This window comes from Dendrobates tinctorius, unplaced genomic scaffold (genome assembly GCF_039654945.1).
Source record: "Dendrobates tinctorius isolate UK_male_01 unplaced genomic scaffold, ASM3965494v1 ptg000048l, whole genome shotgun sequence".
Taxonomy (NCBI): Eukaryota; Metazoa; Chordata; class Amphibia; order Anura; family Dendrobatidae; genus Dendrobates; species Dendrobates tinctorius.
Window position 1 is genome coordinate 7,829,887 of NW_027361716.1, and position 17,277 is coordinate 7,847,163.

Consider the following 17,277-nt stretch of genomic DNA (forward strand, 5'->3'; position numbering starts at 1 on the left):
TACATATATACTACATATATACCACATGCAACATGCATACTACATATATATTACATGCATGCAACATCGGGTATCGGCCGATACCGGATATTTGCAGTATCGGAATGCTCAACACTAATAATGAGTCAGTCACCAGAATCATACATCCGTCACCATTCACACACAGCAAGCATAGTCTATACTAGCGCATGGCGGAACGGCCATGTGCACTTTTTATAGCTGTGTGGGACCTTCCAGATCTCCGAGATGGACCAATGAGATCTGGAACAGGACCTGGGCACATGACTCCCGATCTCCAATGGGAGATCATCTCGTGAGCATGCCCAGTAGGAGCACAGAGGGACTTAGTCTCTGGAGCGGTCTGCTGCAAAGTAATCTCCTCTGCAGTAGAAAGACAGCAGGAGTCCGCAGAATGTGAGGCTCTGGATTCCTGCAGAGCAGATGCAGAAACCAGACGCCTAACATTACCCCCCTCCTAGGGCCCCCTCCTCTCTGAGCCTTCCAATCCACCACCCTGTGCCCATCAGAGGGAAAGGGCCTCAGACTCGTCCGAAGGCAAGTCTGGTGTACCGGTAGGTGACACGGAAAACCGGGACACGTGGAAGGTGGGAAATGTTATCTATTAAGTTTTTTGAGTTCCATATCTCTGTGATTTAAGAGCATAAAATTTCAAATTTGGAAAATTGCGAAATTTTCAAAATTTTCTCCAAACTTCCATTTTTTTCACAAATAAACACAAATTATATGAATGAAATTTTACCACTATCATGAAGTATAATATGAGACAAGAAAACAGACTCAGAATCACCAGGATCCATGGAAGCGTTCCAGAGTTATTACCTCATAAAGGGACAGTGGTCAGAATTGTAAAAATTGGCCCGGGAGTTAATGTGCAAAGTGAAGGGGTTAAAATAGTTATAAAAAAAATTGCATATATAGGAAAGCAGTATTGGCTTGGCTGTCTTCAGTCAGGGGAAGAGGTCATCCAAATATATTGTAAACGAATTGCAGTGGGATGTGTCCTCTTCCAGGGCTCCAGGACCATGGTCATGGCTCAGGTGAACATAGAGATGCTATACTGTGCCCCTTGAGGCTTCATAGTCCAAGTATGTTGCTGGCCCTCATGAGTGAAAACAAACAGGTACTGGCTTACAGCTTGTAGAAAAACTGAAAAAAGCATTGGCCAGGTCAATCACCATGAACCATTGAACCATAGAAAAATAAATAGAATTGATAAAAACAGAGTGTGTTGGTTTGGCACCATAGATGTGTCCAGTACTATAACTTCATTGACAGCACACAAGTCATGTATCATCCATAACTTGATAGGAATAATTGCAGATTGTGAAATGGAGGGTGAATATTGCAATTTCCTTAATAGCAGAACTCCTAGCTTCGGCCCCACCTTCACAAACTGGATTTTCAGCATGCCAATATTGAGTCTGGGATCAGTGCCATTAGTTTGATGCCCACATGATCTATAGGTGTGTCCTAAAAAAAAAGGAAAGACTGCATACTTCTGCAGCAAATAGATCAATATCCCTGTTTACACTTTTGATTGCATCGGGACCCACCAGGAATTTGAGCGGAGTATCCTCAACCTCTGTCTGGGTGAGAGATGTTGTTTCTCTATTGTATTTTTGTGGGTGGGGGCTGTAAGAGTATACGTACTTTCATGGGTTGTGGAATCAGTATGCCAATACCCTATTAAAATCTGGAGCTCGATGTTGGTTGATGCCAAGCTTTTTCCAACTGGGGTCTAATTTGCATTTCAAATCTGAGATCCAGAAACTTTTTGTTACATTGGTGGAAGAAATTTTCCACAGGTTCTCCTTTTCCCTGCATGACATCCTGGAGAATGGGGGTCTGGCAAGCTGCTCACTAGGGTATCTGTCTCCTGGTATTTCCAGGAGTCCTTGCGTGGAGTAGGTTGTGTACAAAAGTATGAGCTTTGAGGCTTAACCCTAGAACGCATACCCATAGAAATCTACACATTCACGCACCTGGGGCTTTTTAGGCCTGTTTACAATTATCATGGAATAACTCAAATAAAAATACTTTTCAAAGTTTATTGCAAAATAAGGATGCATTCCCACTAGCGCTGGGGTCCACCAGGATGGGATTCCGTAATGGATCTGACCTCCTGGTGACCCCAGCTAAGGCTGGCGGACTCATACCTGGGGCCTTGCAGGCCTGCCAGGTTACTTGTTTTCTATTTTCTGTAAAATTACTTTAGTTATAATTTTGAAACTCTAGGTATTCCTCAGGTATATAGTTGTTAGTAATTTCCAGTTGTTCATATATTTTTATGTTATAGGCATTTCGGTATAACAACCTTTTTTTGGGACTACCCCATATTCACGCACCTGGGGCCTTTTAGGCCTGTGTGCAAATAACATGGAATAACTCAAATAAAAATACTTTTCAAAATTTATTTTACAATTGCAAAGTAAGGATGCATTCCCACTAGCACTGGGGTCCGCCAGGAGGTGATCCGTAATGGATCCGTAATCCGTAGAGCAAGTGTTTTTACTATGTCGGAACATAGGTCTTTCTGGACTGGAGCATCAGCTTCTTTGCCACAGTAAATCAGACCATTCATCCCATAATAGCTTGCTGAATCGCACATCCAGAACATTTTTATGCCATACTTAGCAGGCTTACTGGGCATATACTGAATGAATTTGCAACGTCCCCTAAAGGCAAGAAGTTGCTCGTCCACTGTCACATTATCACTGGAATGGTAAAGCTTTGTACAGTTCTTGATAAAAAGATTCCAGATATAGCTAATAGGGGCTAATTTATCGGTTGCCAACCTCACAGGGCGAGTTCTCTTTTCATCAAAACGAAGGCATCTCTGAATACCCTCAAATCTATTCATGGACATAGTAGCTTTGTAGTGTGGATCTGCAAATGGGTTCTGAAATAACTCTCTGATTGGAACATCGAATGATTTTGTCGACCCTGCCAGAAGAGTAAGGCCAATATAAGCATATAGTTCCTCTTTAGTTATATTTTTCCATGTTTTTTTTCTTCCTGACGCGATACATTTTCCTTCTACGTTGGTACACAAAACTACCTCATCTGCAATATCATCCGAAACAAATTTACAGAAAACATCTCTTTTGGACATGAATAGGGGAATTCCGACAGCTCCTTGAGCAACTCTAATAATGTTATGTGATGGGGTGCGTGCAGGAGCCGCAGCAGTACTGTTCCAAAAAATATTCTATTAGATGTTCTATTTGAACGTTCTGCTGGATCCACTACTTCTTCATCATCTGAAGAATCGCTGGACGATGAAGTTAATACATTAGCTGGTGGCATGTACTCTTCATCAGACAAAGAAATTTCACTTTCTTCATTACTATTGAAAACAATCACCTCGATTTCATGGTCAGTCAATCCCCTGGAAGTAGACTTTGCCATTGTAATTTTAGATGTCAGTAAACTAAAAAGAAAAAAAAAAGATTACAATCAGGCTTGTGCACTGTAAATAGTATGTGATAAGACTCTTTGTTAGGGTCCCAGCACACCAAGCAATATAAAGCAGGTAAAGCGCAGCCCCCCTCCTCTTACCTCCAACAGATCACTTTCTTGTAGTACAGTAGAAGCCTCTGGTTTTGGAGCTCAGAAAGTTTCTATTTCCAGACAAAAGAAAGCTGACTTCTTCCTCCATAGTCTCTCCAGTAATTAGGACAAAAAGACCTGCAATGAGGTCAGAGACACATGACTTTGTGAGGGAGCCTCCCTTCCAAGATCACATGACCATGTTGTCATGCAGAACCCACACTCTTCCCAGCAATAGCAGAGTCATAAAAGTTCTTCCCCAGCAACAATACAGACAAAAAGACTGAGTATCACATGTAAACCTAGTACAGGCCTAAAAGGCCCCAGGTGCGGAAATATGGGGTAGTCCCAAAAAATGGTTGTTATAACGAAATGTCTGTAACATAAAAATATATGAATAACTGGAAATTACTAACAGCTACCGTATTTTTCGCTTTATAAGACGCTCCGGATTATAAGACGCACCCCAAATTTTGAGGCGAAAAATAGGAAAAAAACTTTATTTTTAATAAAATGGTGGTGCATCTTATAATCCATGCGTCTTATTGCTTTCCAGGGGTGGTAATGGAGGAGGCCGGAGTGGAACATTGCTGCTGGGATGAGGGGGTGTTTTGATGTGCAGCGTGCCGCTGCCGGTGTCTGTTACTGCCGCCGCCCTCTGTCCCCTGATGCTTGCCACCACCGCCACGCTCTGTCCCCCGGTGCCTGCTTGCCACCACCGCCGCACTCTGTCCCCCAGTGCTTGCCACCACCGCCACGCTGTCCCCCGGTGCCTGCTTGCCACCACCGCCGCGCTCTCCCCCGGTTCTTACCGCCACCACCGCGCTCTGTCCCCCCGGTGTTTGCCGCCATCGCCGCGCTCTGTCCCGTTCTGAGGGTACTTGCCGCGGCACTCTGTGCCCTGATGCTGCCGCTGCGCTTTCCGCCACCGCCGCGCTCCTGTCCCCCGGTGGTTTCTTCCGCCCCACCGCCGCCGCGCTCTGTCCCGTTCAGCGTGGGGGGGTCTCTGTCGCTCCATGCCTGCTTTCTTCCTGGAAAATGGCCGCCGCGCATGCGCAGACGGACATCTCGGCACTGAAATCTCGGGAGATGAGATTTCAGCGCTGAAATCTCATCTCCCGAGATTTCAGTGCCGAGATGTCCGTCTGCGCATGCGCGGCGGCCATTTTCCAGGAAGAAAGCAGGCATGGAGCGACAGAGACCCCCCACGCTGAACGGGACAGAGCGCGGCGGCGGCGGTGGGGCGGAAGAAACCACCGGGGGACAGGAGCGCGGCGGTGGCGGACAGCGCAGCGGCAGCATCAGGGCACAGAGTGCCGCGGCAAGTACCCTCAGTGGCAGCGCAAATGTATATCCTCTTTGTAAGACGCACCCCCTTTTTCCCCTCAATTTTGGGGGAAAAAAAGTGCGTCTTACAAAGCGGAAAATACGGTATATACCTGAGGATTACCTAGATTTTCAAAATTCTAACTAAAGTACTTTTACAGAAAATAGAAAACAAGTAACCTGGCAGGCCTGCGAGGCCCCAGGTATGCGTTCTAGGGTTAAAAGATGATGATGATGATAATTATGTCCCCCCACCATATAACGATAAATACTGTAGATTATCAGTCTGAGCTATTTTTTCCTGTCTTCTCCTGTTCTCTTTAATTATTTAACTCCATGTCATATTCATCTTTTTCTTCATTATTCTTTTCATAAACTACATTTAATTAATAAAACTATAATGGATACTGGACATGATGTAGCATAAGGCGTGCCATCTATATAAATAGTTGGACAGAGGGTAAGACTACTTGGATTGGTCATCTGACAGTCAGAACAAGTCTCATGATATTCTGTGTTTGATGGCTGGCACACGTCCAGTCATCCGGAATGTATATAGAAGTATAAATTATGTTGCAACTGACACATCGTCCTGTGTAAATATTTGCTTTGCATAAAATTCAGCAATCTTGTTATATTCCTTTCCTCATTCCTTTTTTCCTAACTTCCTCTGCCATCTTATAAAATGCTTCAGGGTCCTGCAACACCTCACAATACCTGAGGCTGGGACACTGCTCTCTACTCATTAACACATTCTTCCATGCCTTCTTACCCAATCCTCCTCCCCTCGGGATCGGAGGGTTTCTTAACATACATTTTCTTTCCTCACTCCACCATGGGTCATATCTGTCTCATAGATATCGACTGACTACTTCCACCAATTCTATCATCTGAATTCTGAATGCGTCTGAGGAATGTGTGTGTGTCTTGAGACAAATTCTCACGGGATGATAAACAGTTGGATATGTGACTGAAAAGGCTGTATGTACTCCTTATGTCCGAGTAAAGGGGTCTTCAGTGAACATAGTGATGTCTAGCTATCTTGAACACAGTAATATAGGGATTTAACCAACAACTAACACCAGAGAATTTCACAAATCTTGTGTATCCAGAAACTGCTTAGTCTAAAAATACCTAATAAATTGTTAAAATGTCTGTTTCCTCAACACTTTCGTTCTAAAACATTTCAAAAAGCCATCTCACAGAGAAATGTAGTGACATTAGTACAACATTAACTAAAAAGTAACAATAGACCTCGGCTCTCACAGAGATATCTATACAAATCAAAGCAATTACCATTCAAGGAATTCTTTCTCTACCTGTACAAGTTTTAACAACTAACCTTATAATTATAAAGTATAAAATGCAAAAGAAAACCGGTTTAGTCAATTCTCTAATTTCACAATATATAAATATATGTATACACACATGGAATGCATTCAAAAATTTTAACCACATGCCAGTACGCCTCCTGCCGGCAAATCATATACACTACAAAAGACAAAAGACAGAATGAATTTAAAACTGGCACTGACATCAAATACTGCGAATCCTTGACACCAAAACACTTCACAATTTACCTATTATTATTATTATTATTTATTGTTATAGCGCCATTTATTCCATGGCGCTTTACATGTAAGGAGGGGTATACATAAAAGCAAGTCCAATAATCTTAAACAATACAAGTCATAACTGGTACAGGAGGAGAGAGGACCCTGCCCGCGAGGGCTCACAATCTACAAGGGATGGGTGAGAATACAGTAGGCGAGGGTAGAGCTGGTCGTGCAGCGGTTTGGTCGATCGGTGGTTACTGCAGGTTGTAGGCTTGTCGGAAGAGGTGGGTCTTCAGGCTCTTTTTGAAGGTTTCAATGGTAGGTGAGAGTCTGACATGTTGTGGTAGAGAGTTCCAGAGTAGGGGTGATGCGCGAGAGAAATCTTGTATGCGATTGTGGGAAGAGGAGATAAGAGGGGAGTGGAGAAGGAGATCTTGTGAGGATCGGAGGTTGCGTGCGGGAAAGTACCGGGAGACGAGGTCACAGATGTATGGAGGAAACGGGTTGTGGATGGCTTTGTATGTCATGGTTAGGGTTTTGTACTGGAGTCTCTGGGCAATGGGGAGCCAGTGAAGGGATTGACAGAGGGGAGAAGCTGGGGAATATCGGGGGGACAGGTGGATTAGTCGGGCAGCAGAGTTTAGAATAGATTGGAGGGGTGCAAGAGTGTTAGAGGGGAGGCCACAGAGCAGGAGGTTGCAGTAGTGAAGGCGAGAGATGATGAGGGCATGGACTAGGGTTTTTGCAGATTCTTGGCTGAGGAATGAACAGATTCGTGAAATATTTTTGAGTTGAAGTCGGCAGGAAGTGGAAAGGGCTTGGATATGTGGTTTGAAGGAGAGATCAGCGTCAAGGATTACTCCGAGACAGCGAGCTTGTGGGACTTGGGAGAGTGGGCAGTCATTTACTGTAATTGATAGGTTCGTAGGGGGGGCCACGTGAGATGGGGGAAAGATGATGAATTCTGTTTTGTCCATGTTGAGTTTCAGAAATCTAGCGGAGAAGAAGGATGAAATAGTGGACAGACATTGAGGGATTCTGGTTAGTAGGGAGGTGATATCTGGCCCAGAGATGTAGATCTGTGTGTCATCAGTGTAGAGGTGATACTGAAAGCCATGAGATTCTATGAGCTGTCCCAGGCCAAAGGTGTAAATAGAGAACAGCAGGGGCCCAAGGACTGAACCTTGTGGGACTCCGACAGATAGGGGGCGAGGTGAGGAGGTGGTGTGTGAGTGGGAGACGCTGAATGTCCGGTCTGTTAGGTATGATGAGATCCAGGATAGGGCCAAGTCTGTGATGCCGAGGGATGAGAGGGTCTGTAATAATAGGGAATGGTCCACTGTGTCAAAGGCAGCCGACAGGTCCAGGAGGAGGAGGACAGAGTAGTGTCGCTTGCTCTTGGCGGTTAAGAGGTCATTGGTGACCTTAGTAAGGGCAGTTTCAGTGGAGTGGTGTGACCGGAAGCCAGATTGTAAGCGGTCGAAGAGGGAGCAAGAAGAGAGATGGGAGGACAGTTCAAGGTAGACGTGTTGTTCCAGTAGCTTGGAGGCATAGGGGAGAAGTGATCCATATGCCAGCCTGATTTGTAGAGATGAAAAATCTACACCTGGGCAAAACATACTTTTCAGGGAGCAATCACTCAGTCACATCAACATGGTAATTGAAATTACCCTTCCACCCATTTAGAATAAAACCTTTAAACCTATGCAGGCAGCTAAAACACCATCATCTTAGCCAGATGATGTCCGGTGGGAAACCCGCAAGAAGTCACCAACCACTTTGAGGTTGGAAAATCACTCAGAGTAATCAAGCCTCTACTCCCACTTGCCCACTGTGAGAGACACAGTTCAGACTTCTGCGATCATCGGTCAAGCCGAGAGCAGGACCGGAACCAGAGTCACAGTGAATTTGCTCAGTACGTCTCCCTATCTATTTTTTTTCTTTTCAGGCTGGCTGAGGTAACAATCACGTATGCAAACAACCAAAACAGCAAAGCAGAAAGGCAAAGCAGATAAGGCAGACAATTAAGGAAATAGTGACCAGGGTGGGTTTTTGGTGCTAGGACTTGTCAGATTGGTCACTATGTCTGAGTCTGACAGCTGACTGACCTTTATCTCAGCACGGAAACACTGGACGGTTATAGGTAAGATGAATGATTTTCTTACCTAGTAGGAGGTGCACATCTCCACCCTCGAGTGGTCTGGTCTAAGATTAGAGGTCTTCTTTGCGGCTGGTCAGGTTCGAACTTTCGTCCTAGCTCCTCGTTTGGACGCCAAATGATATGGCACACAGAATGCGTGTGTCGTCATCTTAATTGTCTGTGGCCGAATTGGATCTCTGGCAGAGATTATACGTGCACGGAGAAAAGAATACACAAGACCAGGTATATCAGGTCAAATGATTCTTCCCTCCTTTTAATCAGAGATGTACAGTTTTTATAACAGAAATCAAGCTGTCTCATTGTGTTACATCATGGGTTCTTTTCCAAATTACTGTTTACCCCAAATAGCAAGTTAGTATTGATCTCATATGATCTCATGTGTCCTATATCTACTATATAATCATTATGCATATAATTATTGTTTCTAGCCTAGTCCACCCTAATCCACCCAATTTCGATGAAGCTGGGTGGGTTATACAATACAGAAATAAGGCCTCATACTCACTGGCGATAAAATCGGACGATTGCAATCCAATTTTAAATCAGATTGCACTCTGACTAATGTTAGTGAATGGGTGACATCTCACTTGCGATTTTTTTCTCATCCAAAATCGGTCTGAGAAAAAAAATCGCAGCATGCTGCGATTTTCGCCAATACAAGTCAATGGGTGCGATTAAAAAAAATGGACCAAAAACGGACCATCCGTTTTGCATCCATTTTAAACGGATACATTCCAATTCTGTGGTATAGAACACTGTAAATGGTCCTGTAAATGACTGTAGAAAAATAGCTGCTGGGAAAAAAAAAGGATGAAAAACGGAAGGAAAACGGATAGAAAGATTAAAAATCGCATAGAAATCGCATGACACTCGGATAACACTCCACCCTTTTTTACAGTCCAGAAATTGGACCGTTTTTTTAATCGCCAATGGGTATGAGGCCTAAGTTTTAAAAAATCAAGAATATCTTAAAGCTACATGATTCCAATATTCAGCAAAGTGTCCATATAGTATAATAGTGGTATAATTTTTGATTCTTGTATATATTCATATGCCATATATTCTCCCCTTAACATTTCACCATTGACTTTACTCAAATCAATCATAGATAAATGCAGGGCAAAAACACAGGCCAAAAATGGAACAAAAATGCATATTTTTGCAGCTGCGTTTTTCCTAGCAAGAAATGCAGAAATGGTGCAGAAATTTTGTTCAATATGCGCGCATACCCTTATTGGTATTATATTGCTCACACAATAATTTTTGTCAGTTCTTGCTTCTTTCATACATTAAACTGAAATTTCCAATTTTTTTATTTTAAAAAAATCAATTTTGAGTTACTTAAATTATATATTTTTTACATCTTTTTTAAATTTTACCTTACACACAAGTCATTATAAAGGAAACAATGTTTCTTAACTTTTTTTTATAAAATGTAATTTCTTTTAGTTTTGGAATGTTTTATTGTCACGCCTTAAACTGGAGTAAAGGTACTGTCACACTAAGCGATCATACCAGCGATCACGACAACGACACGACCTGGCAGAGATCGTTAGTACATCGCTATATGGTCGCTAGTTAGCTTCCAAACAGGAAGATCTCATAAACGACACATCAGCGATCAGCGATCTGTATAACGACCTCGGCGGTCGTTGGGACCTGTCACACAGCATGTATTGTAAAAGACCCCGACCTCGATAGGCGTGATTGAGCGCTACCTTTTCCACGCCCCTCAGCACAGATTGGTGGTCACTGTATGTCATGACTGTTTATGTCACAGCTCTCGCTTTGTGATTGGACGACCGCGTCATAAAAAGACGACGTATTAGCGATCCCTTCCATTGTTCTCGAGCACAGTGGTTCACATGAATTTCCAGCAGCGTTCCATATTGCATCCTGCTAGCCTTCTGCTTTGCAGCTCCTGCGATCCAGTCTGTGCCGCTATCGCGTTTGGCCCGGATTTATTCCTTCAGGATCTCTATACTGTCTTGTAAGGTAGGCACTTTTTTTTATTTAATGATTTTTTTGGCATTTAATTTTTTAGAACTTTATTCAATATTTATATCTGTTTTTATATACAGCAGCCATGGTAGTTTTCCAGCCGCCGCCCTCCGTCATCACATCACATTGTCGGCTATCTCTGAATTTTTTTTGGACAGCCATTTTTGTTTCTGCCGCGCCCACCACCACCATTTTATCCAGCTGTGTTAACAGTTGTCGGCCATCTATGAATTTTTTGGGGCAGCCATTTTTTTTTCTGCAGCGCCCACGGCCGCCATTTTCAGATCCCAGCTGTGTTAACAGTTGTCGGCCTTCTATGAATGTTTTTTGGGCATAGCCATTGTTTTTCCCTACACCACTACCATTTCATGATCCTAGCTGTGTTAAAAGTTGTAGGCTATGTACGCATTTTATTTTATCATACCTTGCAATGAAACAAATGTTACTTGTATTAGGCGATTCTCACATAATCCTTTTTTTTATTACAGATGGCCGATAAGCAAGATTTCCTGCGTGACTTCATTGAGATGTACCGCTCGATGCCTTGCTTGTGGAACATAAAGTCGGCAGATTACAGCAACAGGATGAAAAAGAAGGAGGCGTACCAAAAACTGGTGGAGCTTTCCAAAAACCATTACCCCAATGGGCCAGTGGATGAGTCATTGGTCAAAAAAAGGATTCAGGCCATCTGCACTGTATACAGGAAAGAATTTAAAAAAGTGGAGAATTCAAGCAAGTCTGGAGCCGGGTCAGAAGATGTATATGTCCCCAAATTGTGGTATTTTGATCTTCTTGCTTTCACAAGGGACCAAGAAGTACCGAGAAAAATGGCATCTATGTTGGCACCAGACCATGTGATCCAGCAGGACTCCCCTGTCGGTGAAGTAAGTACCTTTCTTGTAGTACACATAGGAATGTACATGCCCATGTTGACTAGAAATTTAAAATAAATTAGGAAAAAAATCGACAAAATAGCAAAAGTTGTCCCTTCATGTACTGATAATTAGTCAAGTTAAATGTTTGAGGCCTATCTATTTAACATACCGTAATAACCATTGATAATAGTCCCGTTATCAGATTTTTGTTATAGTGTGAAGATAAATTTCTTTTGCTTTATGATGTAACATGTATTTTCTGTTCACGCAGGACACAGAAGAGGCTGTCATCACACCTCCATCAACGACGCCTGAAGAAGAAAGCATGGCAATGGTGCAAGAGGAGGAAACTGTTGAGCCACCATCCCCATCTGTGCCGAGGTGACTCACATTTTCTGATCAAAAAAGGAAGGCCCCCACCTCGGCTACTCCAGAATTTATACAACTTGCCAAAAAAGTCCTAACGACACCGCAGAACCAACCTTAGCTTATCAGCTTTGCGTACCATGCAAATGAGAAGTTGCCAACACTAGATCCAATACAGCGTGATCATGCTGAAAGGGTTATGCTAGAGGTGTTGAGTCAAGCAGCAACCGGGAAACTCACTGACATGTCTGGTGTCATGGACAGAACTCACTACCCGCAGTACTCTTGGACACACAATCTAGAGCCTCTTGAAACTACAATGAAGAGGGGGATAGACCATCAGCAGAACCCAAGCCTTGTTCCCCCACATTTTTTTTATACTCCGCCAAGGCAACTTGGCAATGAAAACGAAACATATTACTAACAGTTGTAGTTCTGCAAATATTTTGTTAAGTTTTTTGTTGTGTATATATATTTTTGTAAAATTGTTTCAGTTATTTTAATAAAAATGTTATTTTTCAACTGAATAGAGGTCTGTTTTTTGTGTGTTTGTTTGTTATTTCCACATTATTACGGTATAGTGGCAGCTCAGTTCCCTCAGGTGAGGGGCTAATAGCCCACCCCGAACCAGTGGCACCAATGGCTATGGGACCAAAAAGAAAATATTTAACAACAACCCTCCAATCTTTCCAAAGCCAAACGTTCAAGTACTCCTTTTTTTATTTTAAAAGTATGTGCTTTAATTACCAGATGGAGAGCCTGCACCGATATCATGGAGTGATGCTGGTGATAGTATAGCCTGTGAGGGCGGGCTGACAGCAGGCGAAGGAGTTGGTGGTGAAACGGGGTGATCCCCTGGAGATGGTGGGGCTGTTGGTGGTCCTGACTGCGATGGCGGGCTTGATGGTGATGGTGGTCCTAGAGATAGGGAAAACATTCCATTGATATCTGAATGTTTAATGCTTTCTTTCATTGATAAAAAAAAGCGTTGTTCCGAATATTGTTAAGCGAGTTGTTAAATCGTCACCAGTATTCGAATACCGCATAACTCAGCAACAATTCTAGAATACTAACAAGTATGCATGTTCTTCTCAATTTAAAATTTTATGTGGTACTCTTTTAGAGTTCTGCTTTTAAAGAGAGCAATAAGCTTTTTTTTTATTTCTTTTAAAACTTGACAAACATTTAAAAGTTTATGTTACTTTTAATTTCAAAAAGTTTTTGTTTTAAATAAGTACAAATTTTTAAAAAAAAATGTAGAAGTGTATGTTAACCCCTTCATGACCCAGCCTATTTTGACCTTAATGACCTGGCCATTTTTGGCAATATTGACCAGTGTCCCTTTATGAGGTAATAACTCAGGAACGCTTCAACGGATCCTAGCGATTCTGAGATTGTTTTTTCGTGACATATTTGGCTTCATGTTAGTGGTAAACTTAGGTCAATAATGTTTTCATTTATTTGTGAAAAAAACGGAAATTTGGCGAAAATTTTGAAAATTTCGCAATTTTCACATTTTTAATTTTTATTCCGTTAAACCAGAGAGTTATGTGACACAAAATAGTTAATAAATAACATTTCCCACATGTCTACTTTACATCAGCACAATTTTGGAAACAAAATTTTTTTTTGTTGGGAAGTTATAAGGGTTAAAAGTTGACCAGCGATTTCTCATTTTTACAACAAAATTTACAAAACCATTTTTTTTAGGGACCACCTCACATTTGAAGTCACTTTGGGGGGTCTATATGGCATAAAATACCCCAAAGTGACACCATTCTAAAAACTGCACCCCTCAAGCTACTCAAAACTATATTCAAGAAGATTATTAACCCTTCAGGTGCTTTACAGCTACTAAAGCAATGTGGAAGGAAAAAATGAACATTTTAATTTTTCCAATAAAAAATTTCTTTTAGCATCAATTTTTTCATTTTCACATGGGCAACAGGATAAAATGGATCCTAAAATTTGTTGAGCAATTTCTCCTGAGTACACCGATACCTCATATGTGGTCATAAACCACTGTTTGGGAGCACGGCAGGGCTCAGAAGGGAAGGAGCGTCATTTGACTTTTTGAATGGAAAATATGCTGGAATATTTAGCGGTTGCCATGTCGCGTTTGGAGAGTCCCTGTGCGCCTAAACATTGGAGCTCCCCCACAAGTGACCCCATTTTGGAAACTAGACTCTCCAAGGAACTTATTTAGATGCATAGTGAGCACTTTGAACCGCCAGGTGCTTCACAAATCGATCCATAAAAAAAAAAAGGACTTTTTTTTCACAAAAATTTTCTTTTAGCCTCAGTTTTTTCATTTTCACATGGGCAGTGGGATAAAATGGATCCTAAAATTTGTTGGGCAATTTCTCCTGAGTGCACAGATACCTCATATGTGGTCATAAACCACTGTTTGGGCACACGGCAGGGTCCCGAAGGGAAGGAGCACCATTTGACTTTTTGAATGGAAAATTAGCTCCAATCGTTAGTGGACACCATGTCGTGTTTGGAGAGCCCCTGTGTGCCTAAACATTAGAGCTCCCCCACAAGTGACCCCCTTTTGGAAACTAGACCACCCAAGGAACTTTTCTAGATGTGTGGTGAGGACTTTGAACCCACAAGTGCTTCACAGAAGTTTATGACGCAGAAAAGTGAAAATAAAAAAAATAATTTTTTTTCCTCAAAAATGATTTTTTAGCCCGCTATTCTTTATTTTCACAAGGCTAACAGGAGAAATTGGACCACAAAAGTTGTTGTGTAATTTGTTCTGAGTACACCGATACCCCATATGTCAGGGGAAACCACTGTTTGGGCGCATGGGAGAGCTCAGAAGGGAAGGAGCGCAATTTTGGAATGCAGACTGATGGGATGTTCTGCGGGCATCATGTTGCGTTTGCAGAGCCCCTGATGTGCCTAAACAGTAGAAACCCCCCACAAGTGACCCCATTTTGGAAACTAGACCCCCCAAGGAGCTTATCTAGATGTGTAGTGAGCACTTTGAACCCCCAAGTGCTTCACAGAAGTTTATAAACGCAGAGCCATGAAAATAAAAAATCATTTTTTTTCCTCAAAAATGATTTTTTAGCCCGCTATTTTTTATTTTCACAAGGGTAACAGGATAAATTTGACCCCAAAAGTTGCTGTTCAGTTTGTCCTGAGTACGGTGGCACCCCATATGTGGGAGGGAACCACTGTTTGGGCGCACGGCAGGGCTCAGAAGGGAAGGAGCGCCATTTGACTTTTTGAATGGAAAATTAGCTCCAATCGTTAGCGGACACCATGTCGTGTTTGGAGAGGCCCTGTCTGCCTACACTTTGGAGCTCCCCCACATATCACCCCATTTTGGAAACTAGACCCCCTAAGGAAGTTATCTAGATGCATAGTGAGCACTTTGAACCCCCAGGTGCTTTACAGAAGTGTATAACGCAGAGCTGTGAAAATAAAAATATTTTTTTTCCTTAAAAAATGATTTTTTTAGCCCGCTATTTTTTATTTTCACAATAGTAACAGGAGAAATTGGACCCCAAAAGTTGTTGTCCAGTTTGTCCTGAGTACGCTGGTACCCAATATGTGGGGAGGGACCACTGTTTGGGCACACGTCGGGGCTCAGAAGGGAAGTAGTGATGTTTTGAAATACCGACTTGATGGAATGGTCTGCGGGCGTCATGTTACGTTTGCAGAGCCCCTGATGTGCCTAAACAGTGGAAACCCCCCACAAGTGATCCCATTTTGGAAACTAGACCCCCAAGGAACTTATCTAGATGTGTGGTGAGCACTTTGAACCCCCAAGTGCTTCACAGAAGTTTATAACACAGAACCGTGAAAATAAGAAATCTATTTTTTTCCTCAAAAAATGATTTTTAGCCCGCAATTTTTTATTTTCACAAGGTTAACAGGATAAATTCGACCCCAAAAGTTGTTGTACAGTTTGTCCTGAGTACGCTGGTACCCCATATGTGGGGGGGTACCACTGTTTGGGCACACATCAGGGCTCGGAAGGGAAGTAGTGATGTTTTGAAATACCGACTTGATGGAATGGTCTGCGGGCGTCATGTTACGTTTGCAGAGCCCCTGATGTGCCTAAACAGTGGAAACCCCCCACAAATGACCCCATTTTGGAAACTAGACCCCCCAAGGAGCTTATCTAGATGTGTAGTGAGCACTTTGAACCCCCAAGTGCTTCACAGAAGTTTATAAACGCAGAGCCATGAAAATAAAAAATCATTTTTTTTCCTCAAAAATGATTTTTTAGCCCGCTATTTTTTATTTTCACAAGGGTAACAGGATAAATTTGACCCCAAAAGTTGCTGTTCAGTTTGTCCTGAGTACGGTGGCACCCCATATGTGGGAGGGAACCACTGTTTGGGCGCACGGCAGGGCTCAGAAGGGAAGGAGCGCCATTTGACTTTTTGAATGGAAAATTAGCTCCAATCGTTAGCGGACACCATGTCGTGTTTGGAGAGGCCCTGTCTGCCTACACTTTGGAGCTCCCCCACATATCACCCCATTTTGGAAACTAGACCCCCTAAGGAAGTTATCTAGATGCATAGTGAGCACTTTGAACCCCCAGGTGCTTTACAGAAGTGTATAACGCAGAGCTGTGAAAATAAAAATATTTTTTTTCCTTAAAAAATGATTTTTTTAGCCCGCTATTTTTTATTTTCACAATAGTAACAGGAGAAATTGGACCCCAAAAGTTGTTGTCCAGTTTGTCCTGAGTACGCTGGTACCCAATATGTGGGGAGGGACCACTGTTTGGGCACACGTCGGGGCTCAGAAGGGAAGTAGTGATGTTTTGAAATACCGACTTGATGGAATGGTCTGCGGGCGTCATGTTACGTTTGCAGAGCCCCTGATGTGCCTAAACAGTGGAAACCCCCCACAAGTGATCCCATTTTGGAAACTAGACCCCCAAGGAACTTATCTAGATGTGTGGTGAGCACTTTGAACCCCCAAGTGCTTCACAGAAGTTTATAACACAGAACCGTGAAAATAAGAAATCTATTTTTTTCCTCAAAAAATGATTTTTAGCCCGCAATTTTTTATTTTCACAAGGTTAACAGGATAAATTCGACCCCAAAAGTTGTTGTACAGTTTGTCCTGAGTACGCTGGTACCCCATATGTGGGGGGGTACCACTGTTTGGGCACACATCAGGGCTCGGAAGGGAAGTAGTGATGTTTTGAAATACCGACTTGATGGAATGGTCTGCGGGCGTCATGTTACGTTTGCAGAGCCCCTGATGTGCCTAAACAGTGGAAACCCCCCACAAATGACCCCATTTTGGAAACTAGACCACCCAAGGAACTTATCTAGATATGTGGTGAGCATTTTGAACCCCCAAGTGCTTCACAGAAGTTTATAACGCAGAACCGTGAAAATAAAAAAATCTTTTTTTCCCTCAAAAAATGATTTTTTTAGCCCGCAAA